We start from the raw sequence: 19,049 nt of genomic DNA on the forward strand, positions 1-19,049 counted from the left end.
TAGTGCTTGATATGATATACGTATTTATAATGGGAAATGTTTGGCTTTTTGAACAAATCGATTTCCAAATTAGTTTCTGGAACGTATTATGGTCAAAAAATGAGGTTCGGGTGTATTTTGTAAAAATAAATAAATAAATAAATAAATACATAAATAAAGTAGTGGATTACTTTTCACTGTTATCATATATGGAACGGATTCATGGCATTCCAATTCATTTGAATTGGGAAGGTTGATTTGGCATCCAAGTTACATGAGAGATGAGTTATAATTATGAGTTCGAAGTTATGACAAAAACCCTGGCACTGAAGTGGAAACATTTTTGCACATCGTCTGGCAGTGAATGAGTTAATGAATGAATAAAATACACCGAAATAAAAACAACACACACTCAATGAGCAAGCGTAACAGTCATTTATGTCAACATTCCAGTGCATTCAAACTATTACTCCCCCTCCGCCCCTAAAAGGAACATGCGCAACGGTAAAAGTGCAACGACCCATCTGAGAGGGCGTGGGGGGGGGGTAGCAGCGACGGCCATTTTATTTAGTCTTGGTCGGACCGCATGAATTATTCAAATTCTGCAAAGACGAGAAAAAAGCACCTTTTGCGCGTTTTTGGCTGTTGAGAAGCACATTTTTATACTCATAAAACAGGGGGAGGAGGGTTCAGGTGGAGGGCACTCTTACTTTGAAAAAGGAACATTTGGAAATGTTTTACAGCAACCAAACCTCATGCGATTGTGATGTTGAAGAGTAACTGACAATGCCCTTCCTTCCAAGTAGTGGAGTGTTGGGGGGTGGGGGGGGGGGGGGGCATAGGCAGAGGTGATGGCAAAGCCGCTGTCATTTGGAGTTGTTCAATGTTGCTCCCCGGCTGAGGAGACGGAGGTGAGGCTTTGGAGATTGAGGCCATTGTTTTGGGGGAGGAGGGACACGGCTCGGCGGTGGAGGGCCTACCCAGCCGCAATTATTTGCAGACTTACGAGCGCTTTGATGATGTCATTCTCAGTGACCCGGAGATAAAGTGACCCCCCACCCGCCCGGATTGTGTGAGTATTTGTTAAATGCCACCTCCCACCCGCACATTTCCAGCCCCCAAAGTGGAGCTGCGGGTTTGAATTGTTGACCCGTAGCGTCGCCGCCGTCGCACCTTGTAAAAAAAAAATGTGGGTAGGATTGGATTGGATTCCCAACTGTGGTGATGAAATGATTTATTCATTATGAGAGCATCATGAGAGCTATTTGCCGTGAAGTAACCCCCCTGCCCCCCCCCCCAGATTGCAGACAAAGCGATGCCAAACTAAAACATTTGCATGAGCTCCCCAGATATGGAGAACCAACGACAAGGCAACTATGTCGGCATTTCAATGTGGAAGCTAATTAAGACGACAAGGAGGATGGTTTTTTTTGCTTTTGTTTTTCTCCCACTCTATTTAAGCGGGGGAGGGATAAAGGGGGAGGGGGGGGGGGTCATGATCGGGAATATGAATGGCTCATAATTACTTTTTAAAAATCGCAACAAGCAACCCTGAATTGAACCGGGTGCTATGAGGGCCTCCGTTTAGGCCTTGACAATATTTTCATTCGTTCGTTCATTCAGTCGTTCTTGATGGAACTATTCACTTTCTTCACACAAGGAATTTGTTTCCGGTCGAACACGCTGGGAAGTACAGGGAAGGTCAGAAGGAATTGCATTGTGTCTTTGTAGATCTGGAGAAAGCGTACGACAGGGTGCCCAGAGAAGAGCTGTGGCATTGCATGAGGAAGTCTGGAGTGACGGAAAAGTATGTCAGAGCGGTGCAAGACATGGATCATGACTGTAAGACAGTTGTGAGGTTTGCTGTCGGTGTGACTGAGGAATTCAAGGTCCACCAGGGGTCGCCAGGGGTCAGCTCTGAGCCCTTTCTTGTTTGCTATGGTGAGGGACAAGCTGACAGACGATGTTAGACAAGAATCTCCTTGGACCATGATGTTTGCAGATGACATTGCGATCGGTAGCAAGAACGGGGAACAGGTGGCGGAGAAACTAGAGATGTGGAGATATACCCTGGAAAGGAGAGGAATGAAGATCAGTCGCAGCAAGACGGAATACATGTGTGTGAATGAGAGGGAGCCAAGTGCAAGAGTGATGCTACAGGGAGAAGAGATAAAGAAGGTGCAGGATTTGAAGTACTTGGGGTCAACTGTCCAGAGCAATGGAGAGTGTGGAAAAGAGGTGAAGAAGCGTGTCCAGGCAGGCTGGAACGGCTGGAGAAAAATGTCAGGTGTGATAGAAGGGTTTCAGCTAGGACAAAAGGAAACGTGGATAAAACAGTGGAGAGACCAGCCATGATGTTTGGACTGGAGACGGTGCCACTGAAGAAAAGACAGGAAACAGAGCTGAAGATGTTGAGATTTTCTTTGGGAGTGGCCAGCTTGGATAGGATCACGAATGAGTATAATTAGAGGGACAACTCATATTAGAGGCTTTGGAGAGAAAGTCAGACTGAGATGGTTTGGACATGTCCAGAGGAGAGAAAGTGACTATATCGGGAGAAGGATGCTGAGCATTGAACTTCCAGGCAGGAGACCGAGAGGAAGACCCAAGAGGAGCTTTATGGATGTGGTCAAAGAGGACATGAAGGTAGCTGGTGTGAGAGAAGAGGATGCACAGATAGATGGAGGGCATTGATTCGCTGTGGCGACCCCTGAGGGGGAAAGAAGAAATAGATAAATAGATAAACAGACAAAAATAAATACATAAATAGACACATAAATAAATATTTACACAAATACATAAATAAACAAAGATATAAATGAAAGAATAAATAAGTAAATAAATAGACAAATTAACAGACAAATAAATAGATGAATAAATAAACAGACCAAAATAAATAAATACAGACATAAATAAATAAAAACATAAACAAACAAATAAGTAAATCTTCTTCTTTTCCATGGTATGGGATTCACAGGTTTGATTCGCATATTTGTTTTGGCAATTTTGTTTTACCTTCCTGACACAACCCTCTGTATTTATCCGGGCTTGGGACCGGCACAATAAGACACTGGATTGTGCCCCCTTGTGGCTACATTTATCTATGAATTCATGTAAATGTTTCTTTATGTATTCCATTATTCATTTATTTATTTGTTTGTTTGTTTACCACGATGTCAGTAAAAATAAGACCAAACTATTTCGACTTACTATGACTGTCCCGGTTTGATGTTTATGAAGCTAAATATCTTTCTTTTGAGATTGTTTTTTTCTTTTTAATTCCACCTCAGTGATGTTGAGAGCAAAGTCAGGCGGCCTCCTTTCTTCGTCATCATCAATTATACAAAGAGAGCGAGAGGACTTTGCGTGCGTGCCAACTGGCATTGTTCACACTTTGTGTCACTTCACTAAATCTTTAAGTAGGCACAACAAAAGCTTTTTCACTTTTTAACGCACGCAGACGAGACTAGTTGTGGCTCAACTGCCCCCCCCCCCCCCAAATCTCGTGGATGACGTCACATCCTCTGAGTAGCCTTCTTTCACCTCTTTGGCCTCCAAAAGTGCTTTCTCAGTCACATGCTAATGTAGCAACAAGCCAGGGCAACGTGATGACCAATGGGGCGAATGGTCAACGTCCATCTTGATGCCGTACGGCGGCACGCCGTGGCGCGTTTGGCGTCCGCTCTGACCTTCTCAATCAAGCTTTTGGCTTTGGTGTGCAGCAACTTGTCCGATTAGCCATCCGCTAATCAGATGTGAGCGCCAAGGCTTTTTAAGGCTTTCTCACGCGATCACGCAAATGGCCTGCTAAAAAGTTGATGGGCGCATGAGAGACGCGAGACGTGAACTTCGGCGGGCTGCTCCGAAAAGGACATCTGGCCACCGAAAACACGCTTGATGGCCTTTGAGTGGCTTGATCTTCACACTTGGTTTCAGATGCTGGCACAGGAGTGTGCTCGGGCTGCTCAAGTTGGGATTTGACATTTGTTTGCCGCTCAAAATGTTTGGGCAATTGAAAAGATGACATCCAGCGCCATTGGCCAATTTGTTCTTGTTTGGTTGCCAATAAAACGCTGGCCGTGGCCTCGGGCAGCGTTTTCCCTTGAACATTAACGCTGTGCTTAATAAACAAAGAAATACATATACATACATATGGACATGGATATATTAAACAGTATATATGTATTTTGTTTTTCTACTTTCATTCCTTTCATCACTTTTCTGCTGTGAAATGTAAATTTCTCCACTGCCAGACTAATAAAGGCAAATCCAATATAAACAACTACATAAATAAATAGATCAAGAAAGAAAGAAAGAAATGTAATTGAATAAACACATGAATAAATAAAGAAAAATGAATAAAATAATTGATAAAAAATATAAATAAGCAAATAAATACGTACATCAAATAAAAATAAATAAATACAGAGAATAAAATTAATAAATACATACATAGACAATACATAAACAATTAAATATAAAGAAAGAAAAATAAATACATAAATAGCTAAATAAAGAAAAATGAATAAATAAATAGATAAATACAAAAATGGATACATAAAGGAAAATCAATAAATACAAAAATAAATACATAAATGTAAATAAAAATAATTAAAACAGTAAATAAATACATTTCTATGTATGAAATAAATAAACAATAAATAAAAAAGGTAAAATGCAGTTCCGAGCTGATGAAAAATAAATGCTACGTTGCGCTGTGCAGCATGGTAAAACAAGCATTGATGACAATATACGTACATCAAGCTATTCGAGGAGGATGTTGCAGTTTTTGTTTTTATACCAAAAACCTACTATCATTCTCCGCTCGACACGTGCCCCAATAAATGTTATCGCACAACCGCAGTCTAAAATATGAATTCTTCTTCCTCATGCTAATAGAAATCATGTCACCTTTATGACAAGCGGATTTTACAAGTTGAAGAAACATGAAAAGAATGAAATGAAAAGGTGAATGTGGAGCTGGTTTACTTACAGAAGTGACAAGGCAGGTGGAATCCAGTCAAGTTACAAGCCAAAATGGAGGCCAGACCACCTCACCCCACCCCAAAAAAAAGCGACGAGCCTCTTGGCGTCGCAGCTGCACGGAATGGACGTTTAATCAATGCGCGGAGGCCGCCCCCTGTTGGCAATCATGAAAATGACACATGGAATACATTCGACGAGCCGTTGTCACAATGTCCATTTTTTGGGGGGGGAGGCAGGAGGGGCCATTCGGACGTTGGAACCATTCGCCTTTTGGGAGGTGGGACACAAGGGAGCAAATGGGGGAGGGAGGGGGGGGGGGGGTCGCTCGATATTTGCAAAGATGGGATCCGATTGACAAGAAAATGCCTCAGTGGGACCGACCGACCAATGTATTATCTTCAAGTCTAGCCCCGCTGTTCGGAAATAAAGGCTAAAGTTAACGCTAAAGTCAAGTGTTACAAGTTTTAAAAGTTACACGTTTAGAAAGTTCTGTTTTTAAAGTTTTGGAACGTTTTGGAAAGTTTGTGGTTAGGGTTGGGGCTAGGGTTAAGGGTTAGGGTTTAGGCACTTTAGGGTTAGGGTTTGGGGTTAGGGTTAAGGGTTAGGGTTAAGGGTTAGGGTTTAGGGTTAGGGTTTAGGCACTTTAGGGTTAGGTTAGGGTTTAGGGTTAGGATTAGAGTTTGGTTTTACGGCATGAAGGCAACATTCTTTCGAATGACCCAAAAGATGCCAATTTGCATATTCAATATTTGTCTAAATTGCCAAATAAACATTGGCGCTGAGAAATGTCACTTTGGAGTTGACCATTGAGGTGACGTGATTGATTGCCATCAATTTGAACTCAAATCTTTTTTGTTTCCTCTTCCTTGAAACCCTCCCATAGTTTGCCAGGAACACGGCCTCCTCTTCTGGACAAAAGTGAAAGTAGCAAGAAGACAGAGACCCCATCTGCCCCCCCCCCGCTTGCCAGCTTTGTTGCTCCCAGTCCTACAAATCAAGTTTCCAGCAATTCTTCAGGTAATGAAATGGCATTTGATCACCACGAGTGGAGTGACGCTAACTGCTTTCCAAATGTGGCTGCGGACTCTCTGTTGGGGGGAGGGGTGGGGGCTTCCCCGAGGAAATCTTGACATCTCAAATATCTGCCAGCACTACCTCAACAGATAACCACTTATTTGACTGGAGGGGGGGGGGATCATCTTATTGCCGGGGGAAGCGTTAAAAAGCGCCGCCGCGATCAATATATCTGATGAGTTTGCTTTGACGGAATGGCGGAGGGGGGGGGGGGGGGCAATTGGGCTGAAAGGATCGATGGTGTCGCCGTCACCTCGCCTCGCGCTCCCATTCTTGGACAAGTGCCACGCCGACGATTGGTCGCAGCTGCCAAATCGACCCAGACGACTCTGAAACTATTTCGCTCGTGAATGGCGCATGTGCAAGGGAAGGAATTCATCTCCATTCGCTGAGCCAATGTAACCCTCGCCCCTCCCCCTCTTCGAGTCGCCTACTATCATATTCGGGGCGCCGTTGTTCGTTTGATTCATTTTCGGATTGGGTTCTGCTCACTGCGAACTGCACCAGCCATGATGGGGGGGGAGACAGAGACAGAGACAGACAGAGACAGAGACACAGACACAGAGAGAGGGAGAGAGATCAACACAGTGGCCAACTGGTTGGCATGTTTGCCTCAAAGTCAAAGTGCAGCATTCAATTCCGGATTCGGCCTTCCAGTGTGGAGTTTGCATGTTCTCCCGGAGCTCGCGTGGATTTTCTCCGGGCGCTCCACCTTCCTCCCACATTCCCAAACCCATACACGACAGGTTGATAGGGCCCCGGTCCAGGGTGTTCCCCCCCCCCCACCAAAGTGCATCATTCTTCTCCGTGACAAAACATTCAACGTGGTTGTTTTCAGCCGCATATCTGTTCTCGACGCGGATGCAATCGCTCGCGCGGGTGTTTGGCGTCGCCGCCCCCCACATTGTTACAATTGAGAGCAACTGACAGCCAATGAAAGAGCGCCAAGGTGTCATGCGCGTCGGTGTGAAACGTGTCTTGACCTGATGATGTGTGGGTGTGTCGGGGTGAGAGACAAAGCCCCCCCTGACACCCCCCCGTCTTGACAAAGTTGGGTAATTAACGACAAAGCCTATTAAAGGGGGAATATTCAGCGGGTGATAAATGACTTTAATAACGGGGGCCGTGTTCCTTCTAACAGAGACGAACGGATCCTCCCGCCAGCGCCTCCCTCGCTGCCCACCAGATAAAAGTCGGCAAGTGGGACGGGGGGGAGGGGGGCACTTTATCTTGCCTCCCCCCGGCGAACCAACCGACCAACGTCCTCCCTCCTTTTCTCTCCGTCTTTGCGTTTGAGACACAAAAAAAGTTCATCCGTCAGACGGCCGCCGTCATTTTGGGGACGGCGGCCATTGCGGAGGGACGGCGCAAATCGGAGCGTCAAGTGGCCCGGGGAGCCATTGATGGCACAAGCCGGACCTCGATGGGGCCCGGTGGGTTTCGGGGGGCTGACCCGGGGGGTCGCATCCATCAGAGCGCCGCAGCGTGAGGCCCTTCCTGATGTTTGTCCTCATTAGGATGCCAGGCCACAGTCAGAGGCTCCCAAATTGACCTTTGAGGGGCAACTCAACAATCAAGACATGCCGATAAAGCGGGCGAGGGGGGGGGGGGGGGGGGAAATTTGGATATTGGAGGGTCGTACCCCAAGAAATAGCCGCTGTTAACTCATTCACTTCCAGACAATGTGCAAAAATGTGTCCACTCCAGGGTTTTTGTCATTGACACTCGTATTCCAGGAACCACACAATATTGCGTTTTAGGACTACCTAAACATTCAATGCAGTGTTAGAAACCTTACAGACTCCATTTTCATCATAAAAAAAGAGTTAATTCCTAAATTATGTGCGTCTGGAGTTATCTGAGCTTGAAATGGGGGCAGATGTACAAAATACAAAACAAAATATACACATAGTAGTATTTTGTTTTTCTACTTTCATCACTTTGCTGCTGTGAAATGTAAATGTCTCCAGTGAAAGACCAATCCAATCCAAATCCAATATAAACAACTACATAAATAAATAGATCAAGAAAGAAAAAGAAAGAACAAATTGGGGAATGCCGCTCGACGTCATATTTTCAATTCCCGAATCAATTTGTGAATGACTTCAGAACGAAACACTTTTGTGGTAGAAATATTTTAAAATATGTGATTTTTGCAGCTTCTTTGTGTTTGGTGAGCCTTTTTTTCCCATGAGATCTGCTTGTCACGGTTTTCAAATTTGGACGGCCTTCCTTGACGTGAAAGCAATTTGCGTGGGATTGCCATTCCTCCAAATCTTCCCGAAGACTTTGCTCACGGGGTGGGGGGCGGTCCTTAGGGGGTGTCATTTAAATGGCATCAGTCAGTGCGCAAATGAAAATGATGTCGGCGCTCATAACTCATGTGACAGACAAAAGAGGAAGAAGAAGAGCGCCGTCATTCATCAAGTGTTCTCATCAAGCTCATTAGCATGTCCGCTTCCATTTCGGACGGATGAACAAAATGATCAGCCTAGCTAATCGACTTGAGAATAATTGATCGCTCATCCCAAGACGAGCGCTGCAGGCCAGCTCAAAACTCAACAGGGCCTTCGGCCATTTGATGGGACATGTTTGAATGATTTCCAATTGACAAACACGGCAAAATCTTGGGATGGCGGGCGCGTCCGTGGATCCATGTTAGGATAGCGGCAGTCATCCGTTGACATTCGCGTCACAAAATGGACGCGCTGGTTTTGGTCCTGTGAGACGTGAGACTCAACAAGTTCAACACTTGACTACCAAGGACCGACCACAAACTGAGGAGACATCCTCATTTCTTTCTTTCTTTCTTTTAATTACTTGCATGCTCGTTTGAACACGACAGAAGAGGATTGGGGCCGACGACAACAACAACCAAGAAATGAAGTTGGCAAGATTCTCATTTTCATCTCAGAATTCTGACTTTAGCTCATTTGCTGTGCCATTCACACATTTCTTTCGGGTTTTAGTGTGGATATAGAGCAACACAAAATGGATGGATGGATGGATGGATGGATGGATGGATGGATGGATTATCAATCAATGATGGATGGCATAGATGAATCAGTCGATCGATCAATTATGGATGGATGGGCAGGCAGATGGAAGGATGGATCAATCGATCAATAATAGATGGACAGACAGATTGATGGATGGATCGATCAATTGATCAATGATGGATGGATCGGTCGATAGTTTATGGATGCATGGACAGAGGAATGGATGGATCGGTTGATGATGGATGGATGGATGGATGGAATGACAGATGACCTGGCTAATGAGCTCTTCCCGTGAGGGACTTTCTCGTCCTGAATTCTGTCTAAGGAATGAGTTTGTCAAGTCCTAAATGATGTCTAAGGCGAGATCTCCTCGATGAAGATGACAGGTAAACAGGCTGTGTCTTGTTCAACTCAGACGGACCCCAGACTCGAATCAGCATAGAACAACATGAAACTTTGAAATAGGACCACTTCTATTCTGTCTAATCTCTATCACACCCTCACATTAACCCCAATGGCCCCCGACTTATTTAGCCAAGCGGGACAGGCATTCCCATTCCAGAAGCGCGGCGGCAAATGATTGACCTGACGGATGATGATGTCATTACGCCGGAAATTGACTTGTGAATATTTCATCATGCAAAGCGCCATCTTTGTTGAGGAAATTATTTAGGGATGCCTCTGTCATTTTTCCAAGGAGGTAAAGGTCGTCGACGGCGAGGCGCTGGAAAACCGTCATTGGAAAATTGCACGGATCCAAAAGGAGTCATTCAAAGGATCGTCATCGTCGTCAGCCGGAGACGTCGTGACTCCTCGCTGAGACAAGAGCCATCAAAAACCTGACAACTACTCCGCTTTTGCCTTCATGAGTGCGTGCGCTTTTCAACATCCCAATCCGGGCTACGCTTTAGTCATCAAAATTAAGCTTTCCAATGAAGAAACAAGAGGTCAAAATAGCAAATACTCAACCTTCTGGCGAGCGAGCCATCTATTAGCTCTCTAGATAGCTATTTGAGTCAGGAAACACATTAGCTATCGCGCTAGCTAGCTACCTTTCTATCTACAGTAAAGTCTCGTTATATCGACATTCAAGGGAGTCCGAAAAAATATCGATATAACCGGGACTATCGATATATCCGACCCTGTTTGCATGTAATTTTCTCCGTGCGTGCATAGAAATAGTACCGATATAACCGGGACTATCGATATATCCGATATCGATATAACGAGACTTTACTGTATTTGAGTTATTCCGGGTTGAGTGAATACATTTATAAGCGCCTTGCAAAAACTCTCAAGGTCACTTTACAGTCACATAATAGGTTTTTCTGCGGGTGAGCAGCGGCAGTCACACGCGCCAGCGTTCACTCAACCCGGAAGTGACACAGATAGATAGAAAGTGAGCTAGCTATCTAATAGCTAGCTAGCTAGCTAGATAACCAGCCAGCAAGACAGCCAATAGATAGCCAGCTAGATAGCTAGCCAGGCACCCAGATAGCTAACAGAGAGCTAGCTAGAAAGCCAGCCTGCGAGATGGCCATATAGCTAATAGATAGCCAGCTCGATAGCTAATAAAAGCGATTCTCTATTTCTAGTTTCTTTTAAGTTTAAGAAACATCAAATGTAGTTGTTGTTTGTTTGTTTGTTTGTTTATTTGGGGAGGTGCGGGTGTGTGTGGGGGCGGACTCGAGTTTGAATTTCCTGAACGAGAAGCATATGGGAATTGCTTGCCAGGGATTTGTGGTGCTTTGCTAGCAATTCAACTTCTTTGGCTCGCTGGATTGTCAGGCACGAGTGCAAAGAGATCACACAGAAGCGCAGTTACACCTTGCGGCTTTGGACAAATGCTAATAGGTGGGATGTAGACGTAGCGGCTACACAAAAAGCAACTCCCAAGTTGGCGACGGGGGAAGACGCTGTTGAAATGTCTGCTGAATTTGGTGCGCTGGGATCAGTAGCGCCTGCCCGTGAGGGGACTTGCTGGAAAAGGGGGTGGGCAGGGTGCGGAGGGTCCAGTAGGATGTTTTGATTCTTGCAGTGTGCAAGTCCTCGAGAGTGGCGAGGGTCCTAACTGTCCCCTGAAGACGGATTTTGTCCATTTTTGTGGCGGCCCCGAACCAAACGCTGATGGACGAACACGGCATGAAATAATATCCTTATTACCCAGGAAAAGCAAATGGCTTCCGCTTGGATAAATGTGTCACTTCCTAGCCAATCCTGACTGGGATGTCAAAGAATACAGTCTAGAAAACGTATGAAAGCGATGCCACTTTTGAAAAATGTCATCTTTAAAAGGCAAATCTAAATGTCAGAGAGACGGATACTTGACGCAAAAGGAGCCGTGCCTTCTAGGCCTTCAACGCACACAAAAAAAGGCATGAGAATCCGATTTTTTTTTCCCAGTTGAAATGAAAGTGCAATTACCCGACATCAAGCATACAAAGTAGCTGACTCGCATCGACGCTCGCATAGCCTGGAGAGGAACACGCCAGCCTCGGCAGCCTCGGCAGCCGCATTACTCTGGCAAACACAACAAAAGGAGAAGAAGAAAAAAATGGCTCATTTGATGTCACTCTGAAACGAGCGCTCGATTGAGACTGAGAACAGAAACGCGTCGATGCGCGTTCAGTATACACTCCCGACCCGCGATACTAACTCATTCACCGCCAGACATAAGACAAAAATGTCTCCATTCCCGTGCCAGGGTTTTTGTCATTGTCACTTGAATTGCAGGATCCACAGAATATTGACTTTTAGGACGACATCAACATTCAATGCAGCGTAAGAAACCTCAGACTGTCGTCTTTCATCAAAAAAAAAAAGAGTTCATTCCTAAATTCGATGGGTCTGGAGTTATGTGAGCTTGAAATGAGGGCGGCTGTCCAAAATACAATGCAATACATACATATTGCTTTAGACAGCGCTGTACAGTATTCGTAATGGGAAACGTTTCGTTTTTTTTTTTTAGTAGTATGTTTATGGTCGAAAAATGAGATTTGACTGTACTTTGTAAATAAAAAAAATAAAAAAAGAAGTTGGACTGAATTGGATGTACCTTTATTCGTCTCGTAGTTGATTGCTTTTCACTGTTATCATCTTGAATATGGAACGGATTAATGGCATTCCAATTCCTTTGAATGGGGAAGGTTGATTTGACATCCAGTTACATGAGAGATGAGCTCGCCCAGCCTGCCATCTGTCAATTCAAATGTTTTGGCCCCTTAAAAGTGACCCCCAAACCTTTTTTGTTTGTCTTTTCAAAAGCTATCACGTCCATTTGGAAGTCATCACCCAGTCAAGAAGGTAGGAAAAGATGGCCGCGCGCTTTGTCAGCCTGGACAAGTCAACGAAAGCAAAAGTCTTCATTCTGTGGAGGTGAATGTCAATCAAATGTCAAATACTAAGTGGAGGAGACAACTCTGCGTGGAAAGGCCAGCCGGGCCTTGAGCGCCGTCAAGCGACGGTCCGCCGTCGACGACGCACCTCAAATGTCGGCAAGCTTGGATGACCAGCGTTTTTTAAGGTGACGGATGGGGAAGGAAAACTGAGACCAAACAAAAAGCATTTTAACTCATTCACCGCCAGATGTGCCAAAATGTGTCCACTCCAGTGTCACGCCAATTCCTGGACCCACACAATATGGAGTTTTAGGACTACATCAACATTCAAGCCAGCGTAAGAAACCTTCGATTCTCTTTTTTCATGAGGAAAAAAAGAGCTCATTGTGAAAAATATATCTTTTTCCCGATGTGAAATCAGAATCAGATCAATCTGCCAAATCAGAACACATGAAATGTTTTGCCATTGATCAGTCACCAAAACTTTCCGGTCCAAACATTGACGAGGCCAATGGCGCGGTCGATCGGACCGTTGAAAATGGCCGTCCTTCAGTGTCACGTCACGAGATCAAAACGGAGGCCGACACAACGCGTCATGACAAATGGAATCCGGCGGGCAGACAAAAGGCCGCGGACGGCGGCCGACAAGCGATGATGGCAGGAAGTGGGCGTGACGAGCTTTGCGGCCATGTTTGAAAAGTCCGCTGTGGCTCCCACGCACGCACGTCTCCCTTTAATGGGACAGATGCTGCGCTTGAGTCGTGCGCTGCCTCTCAGCGCTCCGTAATATGATACCGTACAGAGTCTGGAAATATTGGTCATTTGTGAAAAAGGGGGTGGGGCGGGGCCGGTCCTTCCCGTGTCCCGCGTTAGCCCGACAACCATCCTTCATCAACGCAATGAATGCATTATTCATTAGCGCTAATTCTTTTCACGCCACGTCCGCCCCGATATATTTAACCTCCGCGTTACGCCGGGGATAATGGCCCCCTCGTCAAATTGAATTGCAAGGAAGGAGCGCAGTCGTCAAAAGCTCATTTCCAAGAAGAGACGAGAAGAGAAGCGAGCCAGGGAGCCACCGGACGGGACTGAAGAGGGAGGGGGGCGGCGTAGTGGGGGTGACGGGGAAAGAGTGTTGGGCCATTTGGGACGATGACGGGACATTTGTTCCCGTCTCATTTTGCGTGTGAAGAGAAGGCCTCGCTGGCTCTGCGGCGTGCGTGTTGGTCGAAGAGCGACCTTGACCTTGACCCACGCCGCCGCTCCGTGAGAAAATTGCCTACCGCCGGCCGGCCATGACGCGCACGCAACCTCACTCGCTGCCATTCACAAATGGATTCGGCAATGGAAAACATGACGGTGAGGGCCATTACCACATTTCTTCGCGTTTTGTTTTGTCTTGTCGTGATAGTCACGGTTTTACAAGGTGGTGATGGCGGGTGCGGATTCCGAAAAGCAGGCAGGAGGGAGCAGGAAGTTGTTTGACAAATTGTATTAAAATAAAGGTCAGCAGCAACACAATGTAAAACATCAAAATCATCTGAATGGAAAAAATACAAAGTAGCAAAAGAAGACCAAAAGTAAAAATCCGCCAAGGTTAAACAAACACGTACACGATGCATGCAGCAAACAAGCAGCAAACAAACAATGAACCGGCACCGGATGGTCGTGCCGGGTGTCCTTTTAAGTGTCAATGATTAAACGACCAACACCTGCGAGGCTGCCGGCAGGGCTGACGTCGCTACCCGCTGGTCGCCAATCTGATCGGGACGACCAGCACCTGTGCAGGTGCAGGCGGGGCCGACAGCGCCCCCCGTTGGTCGCCAACCAGATCATGACAGTGATTGGGTGCCCATCATTTTTGCACCTCTGTCAGGAAATTACATTAAATTAAACTTTATTAGTCTCACAGTGGAGAAATTCATAATTTACAGCACCAGAGGAAGAGGAAATAATAATAATCATGAAAAAAAGTAAAAGAACAAAATATAGGAGCTGGTGTAAAGGCACCATTTTGAGTTGAAAAAAAATATTGATTGATATAATAATACGCAGCGAGGGGTAAGACGAGATACATTTTCTTGCTGCTCCTTTGAATTGTGATCTATGATGACTGTTTTATTTGACGTTACTTTGTGTCCATTTTTCGACTGTATATGTTGATGTGTCCAATAAACAAATAAATGAACTCCTTCTCTAGGCGCTATTTTTGTCCATCAAATAAATCAAAGTCAAGAAACTGCAGCCGCCGAGGTGGGGGTGTCGTGCTCAAACGCTTGCTCAATGCAACTAAAAATCGCGCAAGGGAGAAGGCCATCTCTGAAAGCTGAGAATCCCACCGCTCTTCAATCGGCCGCTTTCATGGCTCGTGGTGGGAAACGTTAGCAAAAGACGCTAAGCGCTAAAGTGCGCTCTCCCAGGAGCGCGGGCGGCGGCGGCGCTTTTTATGAAGCCGCCATTGCGCCAAACGGAGCCATTTTCACGTTCATTCGCTTTGGGCCAAAACGGGACGCCGGCCTTCGCGACTCGAGCGCCCGTCCGGCGGGAAGTGGCGCTACGAGCTCGCCGTCTCGCCGATGACACGGCGCACTTTCAAAGCGCAGCCAAACAATTGAAAATGTCACGTTGCGCTCATACGGACGCCGACAAGAAAGATACGGCGCCGTGAATAATACATGCTTTAATTAAGCGGCGGGAGATGGCGGAATGCAGAAAATGGCGGAAGCGGCGTGAAAGATGGCGGCAGAGAGAGAGAGGGGGGGGGGAAGGCTGGCCCAATGACAAAGAATGCGGGAAAGTCAGTCGCGTTGTGTTCCAATCTGCGCGTTAACAAGCAGGAAACATTGCAAAGGATTGATCGAGCGCAGCGTTGACACCTTGCAAGGTGACCTTTCATCCATCAAGCAATGGCGACGGCTCTGCCAGAACCCTCCGACACAACGGCAACGCACGGGAGGAAAGACGAGATATTCCCACACACACACATATACATACATTTAAATATACAGTAAAGTCTCGTTATATCCATAGTACCGCTTATTACGATACTATTTTCATTTCCCTTGCACATTTCTAGTCTTTTTATGTATAATTAGTACCGTTTAGTACGATACCCGGTTATTACAATAATCCGGTTATTACGGTGCTCCTTTTCATCCCCCGCCGGCCATTTTTGTTGTTTATATCGATATATCCGTCGCGCCATTGGTCAACTTGGTCACGTGTCTTGTTACGTGAGCCGCCACCGGTCGCGCCATTGGTCGACTTGGTCACATGAGCCGCCATCGGTCGCGCTATTGGTCGACTTGGCCGTGTGACTTTGTCACGTGACACGCCATCGGTCGCGCCATTGGTCGACTTGGTCACGTGTCTCGGTTACGTGTCACGCCATCAGTCGCGCCATTGGTCGACTTGGTCAGGTGACTTGGTTACGTGCCCAGGACCCGTGTAGCAGAGCCATTTTCATTTTCAGACGCTAGCTCGTGTGTAGCAGACGAGATTGAAGTGTTTGTGTTAAAAGGTAAAAATGGGAAGCAGAAGAAGATTGATGACTTTTTTAAATTGTATACATAATACAGTAAGATGTAAGCGTTGCACTTTCCCTGTTGTGTTATGTACATGCCCACTGTACTGTATAGGAATGCAACAATGTTTCTTGTTTTGTCTGCTGAAGCGCGATGATTTTGAAAATTATTAACATTCCATACTGTGTATTAAAGGACAGCCGATGTCACTTTTTATTCAAATGTGTCATGATCTGGTTGGCGACCAACGGGGGGCGCTGTCGGCCCCGCCTGCACCTGCACAGGTGCTGGTCGTCCCGATCAGATTGGCGAACAGCGGGTAGCGACGTCAGCCCTGTCGGCAGCCTCGCAGGTGCTGGTCGTTATAATCAATGACACTTAAAGGACACCTGGCACGATCATCCAGTGCCGATTCATGTTTCTTGTTTGGTCTGCTGAAGCGCGATGATTTTGAAAATTATTAACATTCCATACTGTGTAGTAAAGGACAGCCGATGTCACTTTTTATTCAAATGCAAATAAAAATGACTTCACGCCAAGACGTCTTGCATTGCTTGTGAATCCAAACAATGGATAATATGCTTTCTTGTTACACATCCAGTTATGAATATGTTTCAAATACACTGTAGTTCTGAAGATTAAAGCATACATGTTTACAATCATTAAAGAATTATATGTGCCATTTTGAGGCAACATTGGGGGAACATCTCTCACCCCCAAAAAAAGGGAGCTAATGGCCAGCTCCGTTTCTTATATGGCGCTTGGCTGCCCTCTTTTGGCGGCTTTTGTTTAATGCAGTTCGGCACAGGATCGGATATATCGATAGTCCCGGTTATATCGATATTTTTACGGACTCCCTTGACTATCGATATAACGAGACTTTACTGTATATACATATACGTGTATATATATTTCTGATTCGGATATATATACACACATATACATATATTGTATATACATATACATTGATTTATATGTACATATAGATAGATTTGTTTATAAGGTAGCTCCCTCGCTAGCTACCTACCTACCGAGATAGAGATATAGATAGATAGATAGATAGATAGATAGATAGATAGATAGATAGATTGTATATATATTTTCACCTCTTTCAACTCCATAATGTTTTATAAAGTGAAATAAACATGATCAACTGTTGTGATCAATAAAACGCATCAGTATCTGATTCCAATTTGGAGACGACCTTTCAAAGTTTCACTTGATTCCCACACGGACGTGGCGCGATTCGAAAGGCTAACGGAGAGTCGCGATCGTATCAACCCGGACATATTGAAGGAAATAGATACATTTATTGAGCCATAGCTCAAGATAAATATTAAAATATGAGGTTTAATCAGTCTAAATATTGCTTTACTTGTAAAACAAGAGCAAAGAGCTATTGTTGGTTGGAGAAATAGCCGGCTAGCTAACACAAAGGAAGCGTGACGTGACAAGATGGCCAAACGCTGGACAACGCAGACGTCCAGCGTTGTCCAGCAAGTGACCAAACACTGAGTCGGCAGGACGCAACTTCACAAACCGTCTGGGCTCTCAGTCTCAGTTGCCATCTTTTGTCTCTGTGACTGATTTGAGGGCACGCAAATAATTTCTTGTGCGTCAAGTCAAGGAGCTGAGAGCCACAATTGTGTATGAGATCAAATATCTGTGAGCAAGCTGCCGGCTTTTTCTCTTTGCTCATCCCTCACACAGCGAACGGTGAAAACCTTGCGCAATAAGGTCAATATTTCATTCTGTTCAAAATTGTTAAAAGGTAACTGTTAGCTGCTAATATTCTAACCTAAAGGTATGTGGCTAAAAAGTGATGTCACTCTTTTCTGTTTTCTTCTTCTTCTTGTTGATTTGCGGCCTCCCATATTCCCTGTGGCCTCACGGTGGACGTTAGGACCGCGCTCGCTAGCTAGCATCGCCACGCCAACTAATAAATTGCGGGGAACATTGATAAACTAATGCAATTACCCGCGGGCCGCGGCACTGGGCTAATTTAAAGATAGCGGGTGTGTTTGGCGCCCAATCGGCCCCCAGGGTGAAGCGCGCCGCCTTTATTACATGAGAGGTCAGCTCGCTAGCAGCGTATTACCATTGATCTTTTGATCCCTGTCTTCAAAACACACAAACGGGCGCGCACGGCACGGAGGCGACGCGGACGGCGCCGAGGGTTCGCGCCGATCCGCCCGCCCGCCGCCAGGCCGTCTAATTGAGCGTCACACATCTTGCAGGCCAAACAGGAACCTGGAGGCTCATAACAAGCCAGCCGTGACTTATTCGCATCATAAAGCAAGCAGATCTCTTAATGAGGACGAGGAGGAGGAGGCGGCGAGCGGCGGCCATTACGCCGCCTGGACCTTGCCTACATATTTGGACATCATTTGCATAGGGGGCGGGGCTTGCTGCAAGACATCCTGGGCCCACCATGACACGGCGTCAACTACCTCGTCCTTTCGATGCGGTCGCGCTCACATCCACCTCTGGAAAGATTCACTCATCCATTCGCCAATTGAAGATAGAACGTAGCTTCGGGTTTTCTTTTTTAATCATAATAATCATACACGTCATTTCTAAGGGCCATTCAAAATTCTCAAGGTCACTTTACAGTCACAGGATCAGTTTTTCTGCAGGTGAGCAGCGGCAGCCACACGCGCCAGTCTTCACTCAACCCGGAATAACTGAAATAGATAGATAGATAGTTAGATAGCCAATACATAGCAAATAGCTAGCTAGCTAGGTAGCCAGTTAGCTAGTTAGATAGCAAATAGATAGCTAGCTAGGTAGCGAGTCAGCTAGTTAGATAGCAAATAGATAACTAGCAAGGTAGCCAGCCAGCTAGTTAGATAGTGAATAGATAGCAAATAATTAGCTAGCTAGGTAGTTTTTCATGGTCGGGTGCCAATAAAGCGCTGGCCGTGGCCACTCCAATGCCAAGGTTTTTGTCATTGTCACTCGAATTCCAGGCCCCACACAATATTGAGTTTTAGGAATACATAAACATTCAATGCCGCATAAGAAAACTCTTCTTTCATCAGAAAAAAAAGTTAATTCCTAAATGATATGGGTCTGGAGTTATATGCGCTTGAAATGAGGGCAGATGTCCAAAATACAACGCAGTAGTAATAATAATAATAATAATAATA

At 45.6% G+C, this 19,049-nt stretch overlaps 1 long non-coding RNA gene across 1 annotated transcript; it reads left to right on the top strand.

Annotated features, from left to right (window-relative positions):
- Positions 1-536: 536 nt before the first annotated feature.
- LOC148901006 (uncharacterized) lies at positions 537-12,592 on the top strand. The gene is made up of 3 exons (XR_016114583.1): positions 537-1,051; positions 5,849-5,982; positions 12,303-12,592. It is a non-coding gene; the product is annotated as an uncharacterized LOC148901006 (long non-coding RNA).
- The last annotated feature ends 6,457 nt before the right edge of the window (positions 12,593-19,049 follow it).

Source organism: Hippocampus bargibanti, linkage group LG03, assembly GCF_051943395.1.
Source record: "Hippocampus bargibanti isolate YZ-2025 linkage group LG03, ASM5194339v1, whole genome shotgun sequence".
Classification (NCBI taxonomy): domain Eukaryota; kingdom Metazoa; phylum Chordata; class Actinopteri; order Syngnathiformes; family Syngnathidae; genus Hippocampus; species Hippocampus bargibanti.